The 21,076-nt window shown below is 42.4% G+C and overlaps 1 protein-coding gene across 4 annotated transcripts in view; it reads left to right on the forward strand.

Annotated features, from left to right (window-relative positions):
* The window catches only part of LOC137371926 (low-density lipoprotein receptor-related protein 1-like), a 1,827,029-nt gene that overhangs the window by 175,139 nt on the left and 1,630,814 nt on the right, over positions 1 to 21,076 (forward strand). The window lies entirely within an intron of this gene.

Consider the following 21,076-nt stretch of genomic DNA (forward strand, 5'->3'; position numbering starts at 1 on the left):
GGCTTCCTCAAGCTTTTGAGGGCATACAGCATTGCATAAAATTACAGGAGTACATATCGTTATCATTATGTTGAGAAGAATATCGAGATTTTGAGCCTACATAAGCACCCAGTCTGTCAAAAGTAAAAGATTAATTTTAATATATAATGTCATTTTTGCAGCATATCTATCTTTAATAACTAGATAGTAACATGTTTCTTTTGAAATGTAAGTATAATATTGAAAACCAAGCTGTCGTCTCCATATTAACATAATGTGCAACAAAAGCATAGAGAAATTGTCATGCTTATTTCTCAGAAGTTTGCAAAATCAAATTGTTTGTAACATCGGAAAATTCAGGCCACTGGGTCACAAATTTCTAATTCCCTAACTGTCCAATCACATCTTGCAATGGTTACATTAGATTAGATTAGATTAGAACAACTTCAACAACTTGTTACCTTGAACAACTGCAATGTTTTTGTGTCTACTACTCTTCCGGGTATTCCAGCTATTCATCATTCTTTGAGTAACTAAATTCTTCAATATAGTTTAAATTTACTTTGCACTAATTCTCAGCTATGATCTCTGGTCCTACTTCCCTAGCTTAAATTGAATTGACTCCATCACTCACCTTCCAGCATAGAGAGCAATCATGCCACAATGACCCATATCAGAGGAGTCCCATTGCGAAACATGACCACGGAGAATGAGGTTTCCACGCCAACTTTCTCCAACATCACAGAGCATGGAACTACCATCAATCCTAGGCCCCCCAGTCCTACCGAAACTCCACCCCGCTTTTGACATGAAACATTAATAAGACACATCAGTTTGAATAAATAAACAATTGATATTGAAATGAAAACAAAACAGGTGACAAATTTGGAAAACTACACCCAGGTGATCCATTAAGTGAAATCAATGGTGTGCTGCATGTGGGAGCTCCTTCAAAGGCTTCCACGCCTGCGTCATTGCAGTGGCAGCCTCTGTCACAGGGGCTTGTGGCAAAGATGGTTCCTGAGTCTGAGGGGGCGAGGGGCTGACGTTTATCTGCCGCTTTAATTGCTTCAGTCCTTTCCTGGCACCCTTAGATGCTGGATGAGGCCACTGACTGGGATGCAGCTGCCGTCCACTCTGACCACCTCAGCGCCATCAGTGACACTGTTCAATGCTACAGAGCGTTTCACTGTTTCTGTGCATATCAGCGTACTCCTCCTGCACCCACTCAGAGTTGTGCTGCATATGGCTCTCCAAGAGATTGCCCAATCTTTCAATTGAGGAGTTCAAGTGCTTGAAACCCTGAGTCATGATGGAGTACATGTGCTGCTTGGACTCCTCCATTGCCTGCCCATGGTTATTCAAAGCCTCAGGGATCTGTGACAAATGAGAACTTATCTGCCTGTGCTTCTCAAAGATGACCCTCCTTGTTTGCAATACCCGAAGCACAGCATCTTCACCCAGCGAAGCATCGCTGTGTCCGTCCTCCGCCCTCCGAGAGGGACTGCCCATAGCTAACACTGCCTTACGCTCCTTCTCACCCGTGTTGTGAGGTTCACCCAGTGCTCCCTGTTCGAAGCTAGTTTGTGGCCTGATTGACAAATGTCTGCATTGGTGATAGGTGCTGAGGAATGATGTGACGGTGCTGGCTCCATTTGCTCTCACTCTGCCGAGGAGGATGGCAACATTTGTCCTTTGTTACTGCACTCCCCCTCAGCTTCTGGTGCTGTGGGAGACAAATGAAGGTGGTTACGAGAACTCAGACGACTCATCGTGCACCAAGCACAAGCAACCCTATAGAAGACATCAGTCAAAGAGCCAAAGTGTGCATCAGGTGGGAGTCTCCTGCATGCACTTCACCCCAAGGTAGAGCTGTCAAATGACCCTGTTGATCTCTGTCTCCCATTTCCCCACCACCCATGGACTGCATGTTGGCACCCTGCCAATATCCAGCGCCGCCTCCTCCATTGGCATGAGACTGTGCAGCCCGGGCACCCACTAGCAATTCTGGCCATTTTGCGGGCATTGTAAGCTCTCTTTCTGTGGAGGATGAGAAGAAATAGATTCATGAGTAGGATGCCCTCCTTCACCTCTCCCAGCATCACAGTCACATGAACTGGTACCCTCCTCAGTGATGCTCCCTTCTGAACATTGCCCCTTATGTGAGGGTGACTGCCATCTCAGTGATGGAACTGGCCACTTGATCTGACAATGTTAGGGAGACCTAAGGGCGTTCTGGGAGCCCTGTCCACCTGCATTGTGCTGCATACAGAGCTGGTCAACTGTCTGGTGCCTGTTGTCACTCACATTTTCAGACCTTATGAAACCATTGAATTTCTTGCGGCATTGGACTCCCCTACCGCTGACCTCACTCGTGACCTCCATCCATGCCTTTTTTGTTTCCTTCGGCGGTTTCCTTCTCCCAGATGGTGGGAAGAAGATGTCTCTCCGGTTGCTAACAGCCTCTGTTATTGCTTCAGGGAAGGCATCTAAGAATCGTGGGGCCACCTGTGGATGTATAGCCTGTTCCTTCTCTTTTCATGAAGGTCCCCTGCTGCTCCATTTCTTCACCAAGTGTCAAACTCAGCCATGTCTGCCGCTTGCCTTTTCAAATTGCCCTCCATTACCGAGTTCTGCCTCCTTGGCGGTCCTGATGCCACATATTGGGCGCCATTCTCGTCACCCGGCTCTTTACATTTAAAAATAGCGTTGCAGAGCAGGGTGAGGACCGGAAGATAATCTGGGCGTCAGGTTCCTGACCCCGTAAGAAATTACAGACCTAGGTTTCTCTAATCTTTGGTCATAACTCATCCCTTGTACGTTGGAGTCTGTCCCATTGCTCTTCCCTGTACCCTTTCCAAATGCATCTACATTCTGTCATTTAAACTAAAAAGTTTTGTAACATTAAGAAAAAATGTAGCTCTTCAATATTCTATCAGTAATTCATGATCAAACATTAAATTATAGGAAGTATGATCAGTAAGTTCGCAGGTGACACAAAAATTGGTGGTGTCGTAAATAGAGAGGAGGAAAGCCTTAGATTACAGGACGATATAGATGGGCTGGTAAGATGGGCGGAACTGTGGCAAATGGAATTTAATCCTGAGAAGTGTGAGGTGATGTATTTTGGGAGGACTAACAAGGCAAGAGAATATACAATGGATGGTAGGACCCTAGGAAGTACAGAGGGTCAGAGGGACTGAATAGATCCATAGATCACTGAAGGCAGCAGCACAGGTAGATAAGGTGGTTAAGAAGGCATATGGCATACTTGCCTTTATTAGCTGAGGCACAGAATGTAAGAGCAGGGAGGTTATGATGGAGTTGTATAAAATGCTAGTTAGGCCACAGCTGGAGTACTGTGTACAGTTCTGGGCACCACACTATAGGAAGGATGTGATTGCACTGGAGAGGGTGCAGAGGAGATTCACCAGGATGTTGCCTGGGCTGGAGCATTTCAGCTATGAAGAGAGACTGAAAAGGCTAGGTTTGTTTTCCTTAGAGCAGCGAAGGCTGAGGGGAGATATGATTGAGATATTCAAAATTATGAGGGGCATTGATAGGCTAGATAGGAAGAAACTTTTTCCCTTAGCGGAGGGTTCAATAACCAGGGGGCGTAGATTTAAGGTAAGGTGCAGGAGGTTTAGAAGGGATTTGAGGAAACATTTTTTCACCCAGAGGGTAGTTGGAATCTGAAACGCACTGCCTGAAGAGGTGGTAGAGGCAGGAACCCTCACAACATTTAAGAAGTATTTAGATTTAGGTGATTTCTGTATTTTCCCAAGTTTTCCTAATTTTGGTTCTGTGAGGGTTGTGGGGTGGGGTGAGGGATTTGCTGGTGGCGATTGCCTCACATTTAAATCTCCTGAGAACAATAGTAATGGGCTGGATTTTAAGGAGCTATCGACATCAGGATCCGTGTTTGGGGGGCGCCTGAAGGTGGCCCTGGATGAGGCCCGCCATGGCCCGAGACGCTGGCAGGGCCGGGCCCGATCCACCTAGCAGCGGCCAGGCTCTGCGGCAGTCCCCTCGCTGCTCTGACGGGACAGCAATCAGCATATGTAAATGAATATATTTAAATATAGTTATGTTTCATCTTGATGGCCCGGCGGCCGGCATTCTTGCGCCTTCGGTTCCCCATCTATGGAAATGAGACATCACACTGGTGGGGAGGAGGGAGGAAATAAGTTTATCAGTGCGGGGGGAGCGAGGGACAGGGTCAAATAAACATCATGGGTGTAGGAGATGGTGGGAAGGGTTGTACATGAAACTTTGTGTAGTTTGGAGGGGGAAAGTCAGATAGTAAAGGCAAGTGTTTTTGGGGGGGGGAAGGGCAAATAGTTAATGTAATTGTTATTGGGGAGTGGGAGAGGGGCTAAAGAAATATATTTAATTTTATTCAATCTGTCTTTAAATATTTAAATAAGTTGGTCGGGCTGACAGCCCATTAAAAATGGTGTCCGTGTGCGCGCACAGGCAGGTAACGCCAGTGCTAGGACAGCTCGTCCCCTCTATGTGATTGGTGTGGGCAGACTGCCCTGGCTATTTAAATGAGCCGCCGCACTTGAGATTGCAGCGATTTCTTTTTTTTGGCGTGCGGGCCGGCAGTGAGCTCATAAAATGCAGCCCAATGTGTGAGTGCATGCAAAAGCCATTACACCCAAGACAAAGTGTTTGCACTCATTGTTAGTCAATGAAACAATTGCATGATAAGTTATAAATCCAATAAAAAGATAGCATTTCTGTGTAATACATAAGTATTCTGTTAATACAGAGTTTATATGTGTTGTAATCTGCATTCAGCTAAAGTTTATGGGAGACTCTTAGCAATGGTAGTGACAATCATTGTTCAGATAATGTTTTTTTAAGAAGCATTATACCAAAGCAACAATAGATCAATATGATAACTGGGCATTTAATCATTTTCCAGTGTTTTGACTTTATATTGCACCATAATGGAAATTACCATATGCCTGGAAGACATTTTTGAATACAGTATATTGAAAATACATTTCCTTTGTTTTATGCACAAAAGAACATTAGAAACAAGAGTAGGCTATTCAGCCATTCAAGCCTGTTCTGCCACTCAATTGGATCATGGCTGATTTGTACTTCACCCCATTAACCTGCCTTTGACCCAGACCCTTGATACCTGTATCTAACAAAAATCTATTGAACTTGGTCTTGAAAGCTTTAATTGACTTCAGAACTGCAGCTTTTTGAGGGGAGAGAGTTTCAGATTTCTACCACCCTGTATGAAGAAGTGCTTCCTGATTTCACTCCTGAATGGCCTGGTTCTAATTTAAGGTTATGCCTTTTTGTTCTGGATTCCTCCACGAGAGGAAATAAAATTCAAATCTCCCATTGTAACCACTTTACTTGTACTACATGCTTCTCTGATCTCTGTATTCATGCATCCCACTATTATATCATTACGATTGTTATGACCAGGTGAGAAAGAGGTCTAGGGCTCCCTTTCAGCCTTCACCTGGTGTTACCGTAACAGGGTTTAATTTTAAACACACCGTGTTTTTAGCTCCCCTTTGGTGAATCCGTGTTCACCGCTTTTCAATTATAAGGCAAAGAAACCAGCACAAACAGACTTTCTTAGGTTTAAAGAAGAAAAGTTAAAATTTATTAAACTTAAACTCTAATTTTGTTGATGATACACGCATGCAAATAGAGACAGAAAAGAGCAGAAGAAAAATAAAATGGTAAGGTTTGAGGCAATATCTGACGAGTTGTTACAGTTCTTCCAGCTCACTGTAGAATCCTTGATTATAGGTAGATCTTACTTTTCATTGGGACCCAGTATTCTTCCTAAACCTTGTTCACTGTAGGAGAATTTTCTCTCTTGGAGTTCATGTGTCTTCAGAGGCTTGTGAGAAAGAGATGGGAGCAGACAGGAGAGAGATCTTCTCAGTCCAGGAGCAAACAGCATTTCTTTTCCCCAAACCGTTTGTACAAATTCAAAAACCTCAGGTTGCCCATGTGACTAGCTGCTTTGACTATGTCTGATTGTGTATTCGCCCATCTTAGCAGTCAGCCTGGAATGCGAGCTCCCCCACCTTCAACATCTGTGATCAAATGTGCATTGTGGGTTGAATGTCAGGGAATGACTGATTTGTCCCTCTAAACACCACCGTCTGTTAATCTAATGTCTTTTCCAGCCATGGCTGATCTGTTTAACAAGTCCTCCCCTCACTCCAGTCACAGTTGAAAATCAATGTTCATGACAAAATTAATGTGCCTCATTCTTGGCAGGTGGGGGCCTAGCATGACACTGTCAAGAGGCCTGAAGACAACTCCCACCAGCGTCTTGCATCCTTTGTTGTTTCTTAATTCTACCCAAAGTGTTTCCATTGCCTGATCACCCTTACTGCTCACTTTTCCTTTAAAAAACTGTAATAGTGCTTTTTAAAATCAATGTTGCTACTACTACTCCTTTCTCAATTTCCCTGTTCTTTCTAAAGATCGTGGAGCTTGACCTAGTTAGTCGCAGACATGCCCAGCTTGTAGTCAGGTCTGTGTGATGCTCATGCATTATACCATTTAAGTTGAATTTGTGCCTTTATTTAGCTTGTTTTATTCTTTACACTATATGCATTTGTGTACAGAGCTCTTAATTGAGTAACAGCTACCCCCAACCACCAACCACCGCCCCCCCCACACCTAACCCCCCACCGCCCGTAAATCCTGATGGTGTTTTTCTCACATTCTTTGACTTAAGAACAACAATTTGCAGTTAGATAGTGCCTTTAATATAGCAAAATGTCCCAAGGCATTTCACAGAAGCCTTATCAAATAAAATTTGACACCGAGCCACATAAGGAGATATAGTAACAGACAGATTTTAAGGAGCACCTCATAGGAAGAACATAGGGAGGATAGGTTAAAGGAGAGAATTCTAGAGCTTGGGACCTAAGCAGCTGAAAGAATTAGCTGCCAGTGGTGGAGAAATTTAAAATCAGGAACGCACAAGAGGCCAGAATTAGAGGAATGCAGGTATCAGAGGGCTGAAGGAGATTAGTGATTTTGTTTTTCTATTCTTTCATGGGATGTGGGTGTCACTAGCAAGGCCAGCATTTGTTGCCCATTCCCAATTATCCTTGACATCTGAGTGGCTTATTAGGCCATTTCAGAGGGTAGTTAAGAATCAACCACAACATTGCTCTGGTTCTGGAGTCACATGTATCCACACTAGGTAAGGACAGCAGGTTTCCTTCCCTAAAGGACATTAGTGAACCACATGGGTTTTTATGACAATCGATAATAGTTTCATGGCACCATTACTGAGACTTTTTTTTAATTAATTAACCGAATTTATTAATTAATTGAATTTAAATTTCACCAGTTGCTGTGGTGGGATTTGAACCTCTGTCCCCAAGGCATTAGCCTGGACCTCTGGATTACTAGTTCAGTGACATTGCCACTTTGCCACCACCTCTGAAGAGGCAAGGCCATGGAGGGATTTGAAAACAAGGATGGGAATTTTAAAATCAAGGCATGGTTATTTGGTTAACTGGGAATCAATGTAGGACAGCGAGTCCTGCATTGGGGTACTGGGTGAATGGGACTTGATAGGAGTTAGGATACAGGCAGCAGAGTTTTGGATGGCCTTAAGTGTATGAAAGGTGGAAAATGTGAGGCCGGCCAATGGGAAATTGGAATAGTCAAGACTAAATGTAACAAAGGCATGGATGAGGGTTTCAGCAGCTGATGAGCTGAGGAAGTGGAGGTGGGGGGAGGGAGAGTCAGAAAATGTTCGAGGTGGAAATAGGCAGTTTTAGTTATGACATGGATGTGCTGTTGGAAGCTCATCTTGGGATCTAAAATGACACCAAAGTTGTGAACATTCTGGTTCAGCCACAGAAAATTGCCAGCGAGAGGGGTGGAGTCGATGGCTACAGACAGATTTTGTGGTGAGGACTGAAGACAACTGCTCTGGTCATCCCAATATTTAGTTGGAGGAGATTTCTGCTCATCCGGTATTAGATGTCCGACCAGCAGTCAGACAATTTAGAGACAGTGGAGACGTCGAGAGAGGTGGCGGTGCGGTAGAAATGAGTGTTGTCAAGGTACATGTGGAAACTGACGCTATGTTTTCAGCTGAGGGGAAGCATATAGATGAAAAATAGGAGGGATCAAGGATGGATCCTTGAGGGACAGAAGAGACAGTGGTGCTTGAGCAGGAAGAGATCCCATTTTAGGTGATTCCCTGGCTTGACTGGATTGGGAAGAATAGAATCAGGTGAGTACAATCTCCCAGCCCCCGCACCCTCAGCCACCCCGCACCCCCCCACCCCCCAACCCCCCAGCTGGATGACAGTGGAGAAGCATTGGAGGATGCTGTAGTGAACCATGTCAAAGGCTGCAGACCAGTAAAGTAACAGAAGAAAGGATAGGTTACCTTTGAGGTGGTCACACAGGATGTCATCTGTGACTTTGCTCAGGGTATTTACAGTACTGTGGCTGGCAAGAATGGAAACCAAATTGGAGGGATTCCAACTCGGAGATCCAGAAAAGATGGACACGTATTTTGGAGGCAACACTATATTCAAGGATGTTGGAGAAGAATGGGAGGTTGGAGATGGGTGGTTGTTTACAATGATAGAGGGATCAATAATTGTTTTTCTTGAGGAAAGGGGTGATGGTGGCAGATTTGAAGGAGAGGGGGTACAGTATCTGAGCAGAGAGCAGCATTAACAATATCAGCTAACATAGGATCCAGGAAGGGAACTCAGTTGGTCAACAGTTAAGTGGGAAGAGTCAAGGAAGCAGGAGGTGGGTCTCATGGACATGTTGAGCTCAGGGAGGACATGAGGGGAGATAGAAGAAAAATTAAAGAAAAATGTAAGTTCAGGGCTAGGGCAGTGGATAGCATTAGAGAAGGTTTGCCCAAGTAGGCTAAGGAAAAGGAAAAAAGCAGCAGAGGCAGCTGAATGGATGAGCTCTATCTTAGTGACAGAGGCTGGAATTTCACGCCACCCCAGCGAGCGGGACGGTGACGGGGGTGGTGGGGGGGTGGTGTAAAATGAAGGGACAGGCTCCGGGAGGACTTGCCAAGCCGATTCCGCCTCTGCCACCACTTTACATAGGGTGGCAGGGATGCAGAACAGCCTGCACCAGGCCAATCAAGGCCCTTAAATGGCCACTTAACAGCCTTTGCCCGCCTCCACGCAGATTTAACACGTGGCAAGCGGGCAGCTGAGAACCCAGAGAAGCTGCCTGGAAATACCAGGCAGCTGCCAATCGTCCCGGGGGGTGGGGGGGGCACTGATTTGGCACAGGGTGCCCGGTGGAGGGCCGCCCTGCTATCCATCTACCCCAACCACCCCCAACACCCAACACGCCCCCCCACTTCCCCCTCCGCCACCCCCCCCCCCCCCATCCGACCACCCTTGCCTCGCCGGTGCCTGATCGATTACCCCCGGTGAGGCAACCAAAACTTACCTTAACTCCCGGCTCCATGTCTTCCTCTGCGGTCGGCTAGGCTGCAGTCCCAGCAGTGCCCACCACTCCCGGTGGCGCTGCTGGGAATAAGCTGCCTGCCTGCTGATTGGTCAGCAGCTCAATGAGGCTGGACTTTGCCCCTCAAGCGGGTGGAAGTCCCACCCTGGAACAATTAAAGCCTGGGGACCTGTAAAATACGGAACGGATCTCCAGGTGAGTCAATGGCTAGCTCCTGTCTGCCCAACGTTAAATCCTAGTTAAAGAAATCCATAAGCTCCTTGCAATTGCTGTTGGAGATGAGGGTGGAGGAGGCAGGGGGAAGGAGTTTAAAAGATGGTTTGTTGCAGAGAAAAGAAGCCGGGGATTATCTTTGCATTCCAGGATCATCCTAGAATAGTTTGGACAGACGAGAGCAGAACTTGATCAGATCTGGCAATGACTGGCTCAACTGGTTGGCTGCCATATATGTTCAAATCACACTTTATTTTTATCACTTGTTTTACTTATATCATATTTTATTATTACTTCCTATATCTTTCCTGAACATGGAATATTGATATCTTGATCACTGACTGCTCTCATTCCCTCTTTTTCCTCACTCTGATGTTAGGAATACTTCAACAGGGATTTTTATTGTCAGTTTTGTTCAATAATTCTGTCATGCCATTCAAATGTGTGACTAGGTTCTCCACAAGAAAAACTTGATTCTTTTGTAAGAAAACTATTGAAATGCCATTGGGATTTTAAATGAATATTATACAGGTTGCACATGTTAAGATGAGAATGCACAACAGATCTGTGAATCAAACTACTATAGATTTTGGGATTTACTTATTGGTCCATTTTGACTGCGCATTTTAACTGTTCAAGTGCAAAGGATGAATTTTCTTCCTGCTTTGAACTGTTTACATTGCTGATGCAATTCAAAAATAAAGCTAGTTTTCTGCTAATGAAAACCTCTCTCAAAAATAAACGAGTTGCAACCTCCTCCAAAATGGGAGTAGTAAGGAGGCACAAAACGAATGCTAAATAATATATTTGAATCTTAAATAGCACAAGAGGTTACAATGATTAGAACAGAGGCAGAATAAGTAGGGAAAGAGAGAATAAGGAAAATTAATAACAAGGGAACACAATATTTAAGCAATATTAAGTTATATATTTAATTCTCTAACGTTTGATTATGACAGTAATAAGCAGTTTTATGATTGTGACAGGAGCAGTCCTTTCTTGGTAACAAATAGGAATATTTTATCCATTATATAGTCACACGTGACTTTAAATAAACAAAATAATGTGAATTTAAATTAGTTTGATTTTTGGAAAAGCAACCAATAATAAAACTGTCATGGGAATATGACCTCTGTTTGAGAGATGAGCTGTCGAAAAGCTACAGGCAGGCTGTTTGATGTACAAATCAACCAAGCAACAAAAGCTTGGCATCCATATGATGATCAAAATTACTGGTCTTTTGAAGGGCAATGTGCATTTTATCTGTAAAGTAGAATCAGACATTAAGACTGTTTTCTGTTGTAGTCAGCTGTCAACACTAAATGAACCATCAGATGGCAAAAGACTGCTATTCACCCCTTATCTATTTAAGTGTTAGAAAGGAGTACATACTTAATTACCTGACTATTGAGAAGTATCTATTTGATCTCTAATTAAGCTTACTTTAACATTAAAACTGTAGACTTAAAAGTAGACCAGCAGTACACGAGTCCTCAGTTGCTTGTTTTGCTTTGCTCCATGTGTTGTATCTAAAAGGGGTTCGGTGGGTTCATCACTCATATTATGTTCAATCAGAGTCTCTGTCAAAGGTCACTGAAAAGAAAAGTTAGGTAGTCAGCCTTTTGAGGATTATGTGCTACTATTCAACTGCTATATTAACTTCCACTTCTGTGCAATTTTGCTTGCAAATAAATCTGTTATTAGTTGTAGCCTGAACATAATATTTATTACATTTTGGTGTGAACAGAAGAGCAAGGAAGGCAGCTGCATTGCTGTGGTGTAAAGCTCAGAAGCAAAAAGGCAATTGTAATTTCTGTTGCATATTATCCCATTCACAACACGGATAAGGTGGCAAATTTCATTTACAATTAATTGATATGCATATGGAAACTGATTTTGTTGTGAACATTAGTTTAAAGTGTTGTAAGAGAATTCAAATTGGAACACTGATATTGGAATGGCTTTACTAGTGTGATGATTTTTATTTAGATAAAGTAAATAAAAACATATAGCCGAAGGGGGACAGCGGTTTCCCTGAACCTCTTTGTTCAAAGGTTAAAACTAATATTAGTGGTAATCACACACTGTGAGGGGTGAAAAAATACACAATTGTAAGAATGCGATTCAAGTGCCTAAGGGCATACGCAATAAACAAGTCATCAAAAAACATAGAACATATGACTTGCTCAGTATCTGGGCTGTTCATCTCTACAAATTTGAATGCATCCTCAAAATATTTTCTACTAGCTGCTGGCATTTGTGATTATTTATTTAGTGAGAGCCAAAAAGAAGCTTTTATTTTCTGATTTTTCTACTTATTCTCTCAATGTCAGCAAGTTACCTGAAATAATGTTTGAGTGTTATTGCACCAGTTAAAGGTTTAGCAAATTTAGACATGAAAACGAGAGCCTCTTGACATTGAGGAGGTTAATCTGAAAATAATAAAATAGAGGAAGACTAGAATTGGATTACAGAATAGAATATATAAGGATTTAGCTGCAAATACAATCAGCAACTATGGCTTATAAAGAAGAAATAACAATGGGGCAGTTCTTGCAAGACTACAACACTCTTGGGAGACTTGGATGGCATCAGAAATGGCAGAAATGAAGCACAAACAACTTATACTGCCCCTAAATCCTGATTATATCCCAAATATTTTTTTGTAATTGAGTGCACATGTGTTTGCATGTTATAATGTATATTTATAAAATATTTTTATATCTATAGACATCTATGTAATGCATAATATAAAAAAATGTCGATCCATTGAAATTCTCGTGTTTTGAGAGTTCATGGTTTGTATTATCATTTTTAAAAAAATTTTATTTTAGAGATACAGCACTGAAACAGGCCCTTCGGCCCACCGAGTCTGTGCCGACCAAGAACCACCCATTTATACTAACCCTACAGTAATCCCATATTCCCTACCACCTACCTGCACTAGGGGCAATTTACAATGGCCAATTTACCTATCACCTGCAAGTCTTTGGCTGTGAGAGGAAACCGGAGCACCCGACGAAAACCCACAGGGTCACAGGGAGAACTTACAAACTCCGCACAGGCAGTACCCAGAATTGAACCCGGGGCTCTGGAGCTGTGAGGCTGCGGTGCTAACCACTGCGCCACTGTGCCGCCCAGTGAATAATAAATCATTGTTCATTACAGTATTGGAGTTAAGGACATAGTTTGTTTTGGTAATATTTAGGCACAATCTCAGCACCTTTCTGTATGGCTGTGAAACATGGGCGACTTACAGCTACCAGGAAAAAAAGCTCAATAATTTCCATCTTCGCTGCGGCGCATTATGGGTATATCCTGGCAGGACAAAATCACAAATGCATTAGTCCTCTCAAAAGCAAAGCTTCCAAGTGTGTTAACACTAATCAAACAAGCAGCTTTGGTGGATTGGACACGTCCACAGGACGGAAGACAGTCGTATGCCAAGGATCTTCTGTATGGTGAGGTAGCCGGGGCCAGACGACCAGTCGGGTGCCCAAAGCTCCGCTTCAAGGATGCATGTCATGAAGGCTCTAAATGTTGAATCTCTCACCTGGGAGTCACTAGCTGGCAGAAGAAGGAAATGGCAACACATCCTGTGGACTGGTGTGCAGAGGACTAGGAGAAACTGTGGCATAGTGGTAATGTCACTGGACTAGTAATCCAGAACCCAGGCTAATGCTCTGGGGGCATGGGTTTAAATGGATTCAAAACCCACCACGGCAGATGGTGAAATTGAATTCAATTAATAAATCTGGAATTAAAAGTTAGTCTAACGGTGACCATGAAACCATTGTCAATTGTTGTAAAAACCCATCTGGTTCACTAATGTCCTTTAGGGAAGGAAATCTGCTGTCCTTACCTGGTCTGGCCTACATGTTGCCCCAGACCCACAGCAATGTGGTTGACTCTTGAATGCCCTCTGAAATGGCCTATCAAGCCACTCAGTTCAAGGGCAATTAGGGATGGGCAATAAATGCTGGCCTTGCCAGTGATGCATACTTCCCACAAAATGAATTTAAAAAAACTACTACCATGACCGGGGGCGACAATGGCATAGTGGTACTAACACTGGACTAATGCTCTGGGCTCATGGGTTCAAATCCCACCATCACAGCTGGTGGAATTTAAATTCAATTAATAAATGCAGTTGATAAATAAAAATCTGGAATTGAAAACTAGTTTCAATAATGGTGCCATGAAACTATAATCAATTGTCATAAAAACCCATCTGGTTCGCTAATGCCCTTTAGGGAATGAAATCTGCTGTCCTTACCTGGTCTAGCCGACATGTGACTCCAGACCCAAAGCAATGTGGTCAACTCTTAACTGTCCTCTGAAATGGCCTAGCCAAGCCACTCAGTTCAAGGGCAATTAGGAATGGGCAACAACTACTGGCCTTGCTAGCAATGCCCACTTCCCCATGAAAGAAAATAAAACAGGCACCAACATCAAAAACAGCAACATACTGTCACTTGGTAGCTTCACATGCAGCACTGAGGCAGAACCTGCCTCTCGATGACTGGTGTTCACAGCCATCAGTTAAGGTGCACCAAGAGAAGACACTCTGCCTAAATGGATTGTTTGTTGCAAGTCCATCATCTTTCATAGCTGTCAGGATGCCAATCCCATTTAGGCAAAATCATCTATTTGTCCTGGAAAGTACAATAAAAGTCATGATCATTCACAGACCAGGTTTGTGGGGTCATTGCTTTTGGCTCATGCACTCTGTTGTGAGTTTTGTAGCACATACACCATTGCATCTTGGGGATCAGAATTATTGGAATGATATATGATAATTCCTTGACTTGAATTGCAAAGCCCCAACTGATTACTACAAATGAGAGTTGCTGAGTTCACCAAATCCCAACTGGCAGATCAGCTGTGCTTTTTAAGTGTTGAATATCCTGACAGGATTTTGCATGCTGATTGTTTCCTATTCATCATGTTCCATTGAAGCTTTGTAATTCAAACTAAGGAGTACTCAGTATGTGGATTAACTATAGACATTCCGAATGGGTCTAAATGAAAAAATACACTTGAAGCACTTCACTCCAACTCCAAATATATGTCAGAGTTGGTGCAGTCCTCCTATCCATTAGAACGATCCTGTTTCAGACCTGAAATAAAAACAGACAATGCTGGAAGTACTCAATGGATCTGGCAGCATCTGTGGAGAGAGAAACAGAGTTAGTGTTTTCAGTTCGATGACCTTTTGTGAGAACCTTCATCTGACAAAAGTCATTAACCTGAAACGTTAACTCTGGTTGACCCTCCACAGATGCTACCTAACCGGCGGAATATTTCCAACATTTTCTGTTTTTATTTCAGATTCCCAGAATTTGCTGTATTTCACGTTTAAACTAATGTTCTTGCTTAAGAAAAGGAACTCCCTTCCTAACAGCATTGTGGGTGTACCTACTTCCCAAAGACTGCAGTGGTTCAAGAAGGCAGCTCACCACCATCTTTCCAAAGGCAATTGGGGATGGGCAATAAATGCTGTCCTAGTTAGCGAATAAAATAAAATGTTTCAGACCGGCCTTTTCAAAGTAGTGTGGCATTGGAAAAGAATCATGTTCACAGAGAGAATAACGAATTTATGACAGTTATAGCCATTGAGTTCTGTAATATAAATACTGAAATTCTAACTGACTATATATTTGTAGAAAAACTACTTTTTAAAACATTTTTCTGTAATAGTTTTGAACATTGCAAGCTCTAAGCATTTATAACAATTCATTTTTTTGCAATTGACCAAGGTTTGTGTGCTTATTCTGGATTCCTTTTGGGTCATACCATAAATAGAAAGGTCTAGAGTCAAATATTGCAATAAAAGTTTTCGCAGAAGTAATTACTATATTAAATTTTACTTAAGACTCATATAAGGATCTTATTTTTATTTGGTGTTAAAACAAGGTGCAGATGCCTTCAAGCCAATTTGTCAGTTGAACACACTAAAAGAAATGGATCATATATACGTAATCTTCAATGAATAGTTTATTACAGTGTAAGGAAAACATTGCCCCTCTTTATGAATCATTTATGGTTAGAACAGCTGGAGCTTAATAAAAATGTCAACTGTTAAAAATGCATCGAGTAGCTGGCATCACAGCACTCAAGTCATGGATTTTCAATTTGTACATGAAATTAAGCTAACAGTAAAAGGTTATCCATATTGCAACACATATAACAAATCACAAAAATGCCTTCCATCAATGACAGACATTTGTTTTTTTTAACGGATCCAGTCAAACTGAAATCCTAATAGAACCAAACATTTCAACCAACCAGCATATGTCAGATTAATATCATCAGTCTTCATCTGAGCTGCTGCATGGAGGGTCCCGCTGCAGGATTAAAGCAATAAACTTCTCCATCTCTGCAGATTGAATTGCACCTCCTGCTGGTCAGGCTTATCCAGCAGTGATAGAAACTGCTTTGGAAACACCTGGCCACTCATTTTCTCTTCAGACTGAACATTTTTAGAAATCGTAATTGCCTTTAAAGAAAAAAATGGTAAGATAACAGAGATAGTGAATTGGAAAAGAAAAGCTAGTTAGTGTCAAGACTGAGATATGGTAAACAGATAACATATTATCTACTGAATAGGTGCTCTTTAAAAAAAAAACTGTTGACCAGTAGCAAGCGTCACGTTCCTCATCAGCCGAGGGTCACAATGAACCTGAACCATATGCTTGTGTCCTTGGAACAACAGGCATCAGATTAAGTGACCTACACCATTTTTTTGCATTGATGTGTCTATTGCTACATGTAAAATTATACATTTTGGTCAAAAAAATAAGCAGCCATCTTAAATACATAAACATATCTGTCAACTTGGAATGCCAGGGACACACAGAATCATAAGTTGGAATGTTAAGGGACTGTTGGAGATGGGAATGGAACTGGTGGCTGGGTGGGGGCATAAAATTGGCTGCTGCTGCCAAGAGCCATGCCGTTGTTTTAAAATTCTGTCCATAGAATTATAGAATGGCCTCCTTCTGTGCTGTAGCCATTCAGTCTACCGTGTCCATGCCAGCTCTCTGCAAAATGCCACCGTAAAAGTGTATTGGCAAATAAGCTTTGAGAATCAATCAAAAGGTGACAAATGGTATGAGGAGACCAATCAGAAGAAAATTTACTCAGTGTTTTGCTCCTTCTTAACTTTTCCTCTCTCCTTAAGTAAGAGGGGAAGTATTTTACAATTGTCAAACTGCAATCTTTAAACATTTCTTCAAGCTTTGATGTTTTCAATGGGTTAGTGCACAATGAATGACTGGTAAAATGAAAAACTACCATTTGAAAAATATTTGAAAGATGCAAGTTTGAAGAAACAGCTATGCTTGACTTTTAGGACATTTTACCTTTTTTCCATTTGCTGTGCGTGTGTGAACAATTTCTAAGAATAGTCATACTACTTGATGCATAGTATTGTAAGGACGATAGTACTTTGACTTGTGCAAGCCTAAATATTCTTGATGGGAGTTTTATTTCCCTTCTATGTTCTGCCCCAGTGGTGCATCAATCTGTACCTCTTCTTGCAGTTCTAGTGACGTCCATTTCTAATGTCATATTTTTGCTTTTCATTGTTTTTACCCATTCTTGGCCTCTTGTTCACATTTGTAGCAACATTAAATTCAATTCACCAGTGACTAATTGAACTTGAACATACTCTAGATAATTTCTATTATATTGACTGTGAAGTTTGAGATCCTAGAAGCATCTATCTTCCAATTCAAAGTGGTGTAAATCCATGTAATGCTGTGTCTGCGTTGTTATTAAGCTGATTATGCAAAGCCTTCTCACGACTTGCAGAAATATATTTTGGTCTCTATTTCTGCTCCACATTTTCTCAGAGAAGCTGTGGTAAATGATAGCTCAGTTCCAATCTGACACATGCTGCAACATTCAAGCTTAGCGTATCAAAGACATTGTAAGATGAGATATGCATGGCTGCCTTTTCTCTTGAAGAGGTTCCATTATTTCCTGAGCACTGGGTAGCATCTCCTGACAGTTATGTGTGTCATTTTGATGGGCTGCATGACCAGCAGAAGAGGAAAGTAATCAAAAGAAATTGAATAACCAGAATGAAAGGAATGGGAAGTGAAAACTTAACAGCAGGTGAATAGGACAATAGTAAAGGCACAAAAGCAGGCAAAACAAGCAATGAAACAGAATGGAGACAAGAAATAAAGGAAAAATCAAGCAAATGTGAAGAATTGGTTATTCAGCAGGAAAAAAAGAAATACAACAAGCAAAGAAAGTGAAATGCTGGAGGTAGGCCAATATTTGTAAAACAAAAAAGGAAGAAGTCCAAATAAATTCAACAAAAAGTAGAAAACATAGCACATGGATTATCAAAGTAAAATTGGGCCATAGCAATGTGAAGGGAAACAAATAAAAATGGAGGTAACAGTAAATTATTAGAGAGAAATTACCACACAGGACAGCCTGTTCAGTCTAGCCAGTTTGTTTAGGTGTTCATCCTCCACAGGAGCTGTAGTCCAAATTCCATGTGCCCATTTTGTTTCCATAATCCTTTTATTCCCCTTTCCTTCAACCAATTATCTAACCTATTCTTAAATGATGTAGATATACCTGAAAGAAATGCACAGAGCAAAGCAAACAAAATTAAAGAATAAAACTATTCGAACAGAAGTGGATATATAAGAAATACAGAAGGAATGACAACAGATATTTGGAAATGGATGAACCAGACAAAAGAAAAAAATACAAAAATTGTGTTGAAAAGAAAAGAAATTACAGCAGCAATGTGTCACTTTTTGCTAAATTAAGGAAAGGAAGTCTCTGCTAGCGTTGGTTTCCCTAAGCTAAATAGTACTCTGCTGGAGATACATTGGGCTGGATTTTGTGGAGGAGATGAGGCTCCTGCGCTGGGCCGCAAAGGCTGGGCCGCGGGGTAGTCCGGAAGGCCCCGGCGAGGTGGGGGGGGGGGGTGGGGGTGGTGGTGTGGTGGACCTAAAGTCCAGGGGGAGGGGGATCCTGGGAGGTGCATTGTTTCCTGGCTGGGGCCCTGCATAGGCCACAGATTTCCAACAGAAGAGGGATCCCCCTGCCCCCAACCACGCAGGGAGGGCGCCTCGCTTTACAAGATGCCCTCCCATCGTGGCGGAGGCACCTCCTCGCCACTGGTTAAATCCCAGTGGCAAGGGGAAGAAGCCCTTAAGTGGCCACAAATAGGCCATGGTGCACCTGGGGTCATGGAGAACCCAAGAAGGGCCCTACCGTCCCCCACGCCAACCCCCGGAACCCACTGGGAGGCCACTAGGTTTTATCTGGCGTCTCCCCATGCGACGGTAGACCTTCCCAAGGTGAGCAAAATGCCTGTGAGGGGTGAAGTGGCCTCTAATTGGCCACTTAAGTGACTCAATGGGCCAGCTGTGGGCAGCCATGCCATCAAGAATCCCACTTGCTGGCAATATGCCATGGTAATAGGAAGACGTGAGGCTCCCCTCCCGACACTTATATTGCCAGCTCTCCTGCTTCCCAGCCCACCTCCAATTGGCCGGGAAAATTCAGCCCTAGATATTACCAACTTGCAATGTAGTGCTTAGTTTGATGCATCAAGGCTTTACTTAGAAGCAGCACCACACCAAAAATGTTTTGATCTGTGATAAAGCAATATGGTGCCAATTTTGGCCCTCTCTTTTTATGGAAAACAATAATGTCGAAAATTTCATGTAACCACAGTATTGGATATGATGATACAGCTGACAAAAACAAAATGCAAGTACTCAAAGGAGTTTAAATTCCTGGTGGGCGCTTTGGGTAGCCACAAATAAAATTATTTGTGCATTATTGTAATACTATATTTAACTTGTTTAAAATGGCGCACAGAGCAATTTTATGAGAATGTGTTAATGATACATCTACCGAATACATTGAAACACATAGAGAAGCTTTTGCATTTCATGAAATGTTCTCATTCTGACATTATTAGTATTTTTTGGCCTTTGTGGCTGTGTACCTTAAAGGTTTTAGAGAAGTACAACAGAATTGAGCTCAATTCCACCCTTAATAAATTTTGGGTTAAGACGAAACAGAAAATTAAGAAACCATATGGCTGTGAAAATAAAAGTATAAATCTAATGTGAAAGAAATACCTATACATTGTTTGCAGTTGCAAATGGGAGCTGGAATACTACAGAATTAAACAAAACAGCATTTTTAGTCTAATATTAGAAGAACCTAATAAATTAATGACCTTATAGCATTTAGTCCCTCAGCAAAAAAAAAGTTAATCTGCAGCTCCAAGCTTTCTAAATTAATTTGCAAACTCCGAGGTTTTGTCTCACTATGATTTTTTTTTAGCCATGCTTCCTGTAGTGTCTCCAACAGATGAATCCTTTGTGATAATACCATTACCAGCATATGAGTCCCAATTCTCATCTGCCAGGTTCCACTGGTATGTGCTTAGTCCAAAGCCAGCAAACAAACCTCAAAAAAACACAGCAGAAACACTTTATATTTTCTTCACTCCTGTTTGCATTGACCCCCAAAACATATTTTTTAAAAATTGTTTGTGGGATGTAGGTGTCGCTGGCTAGGCCAGCATTTATTGCCCATCCCTAATTGCCCTTGAGAAGGTGGTGGTGAGCTGCCTTCTTGAACCGCTGCAGTCCATGTGAGGTAGGGATACCCACAGTGCTGTTAGGAAGGGAGTTCCAGTATTTTGACCCAGTAACAGTGAAGGAATGGCAATATAGTTCCAAATCAGGATGGTGTGTGGCTTGGAGGGGACCTTGCAGGTGATGGTGTTCCCATGTATCTGCTGCCCTTGTCCTTCCAGGTGATAGAGGTTGCATGGTTGGAAAGTGCTGTCGAAGGATCCTTGGTGAGTTCTGAAGTGCATCTTATAGATGGTGCTCACTGTTGCCACTGTGTGTCAGTGATGGAGGGAGTGAATGTTGAAGGTGGTGGATGGGATGCCAATCAAGAGGGCTGCTTTGTCTTGGATGGTGTCAAGCTTCTTGAGTGTTGTTGGAGCTGCACCCATCCAGGCAAGTGGAGAGTATTCCGTCACACTCCTGACTTGTGCCTTGTAGATGTTGGACAGGCATTGGGGAGTCAGGAGGTGAGTTACTTGCCACAGAATTCCCAGCCTCTGATCTGCTCTTGTAGCCACCGTATTTATGTAACTGGTCTGGTTCAGTTTCTGGTCAATGGTAAGCCCCAAGTTGTTAATAGTGGGGGTTTCAGCGATGGCAATGCCATTGAACATCAGGGGCAGATGGTTAGATTCTTTCTTGTTTGAAATGGTCATTGTCTGGCACTTGTGTGACGCAAATGTTACTTGACACTTATCAGCCCAAGTCTGGATGTTGTTGGACAGGGACTGCTTCAGTATTTGAGAAGTTTCGAATGGAGTGAAAATTGTGCAATCATCAGAAAA

The sequence above is a fragment of the Heterodontus francisci genome, chromosome 7, assembly GCF_036365525.1.
Source record: "Heterodontus francisci isolate sHetFra1 chromosome 7, sHetFra1.hap1, whole genome shotgun sequence".
Classification (NCBI taxonomy): domain Eukaryota; kingdom Metazoa; phylum Chordata; class Chondrichthyes; order Heterodontiformes; family Heterodontidae; genus Heterodontus; species Heterodontus francisci.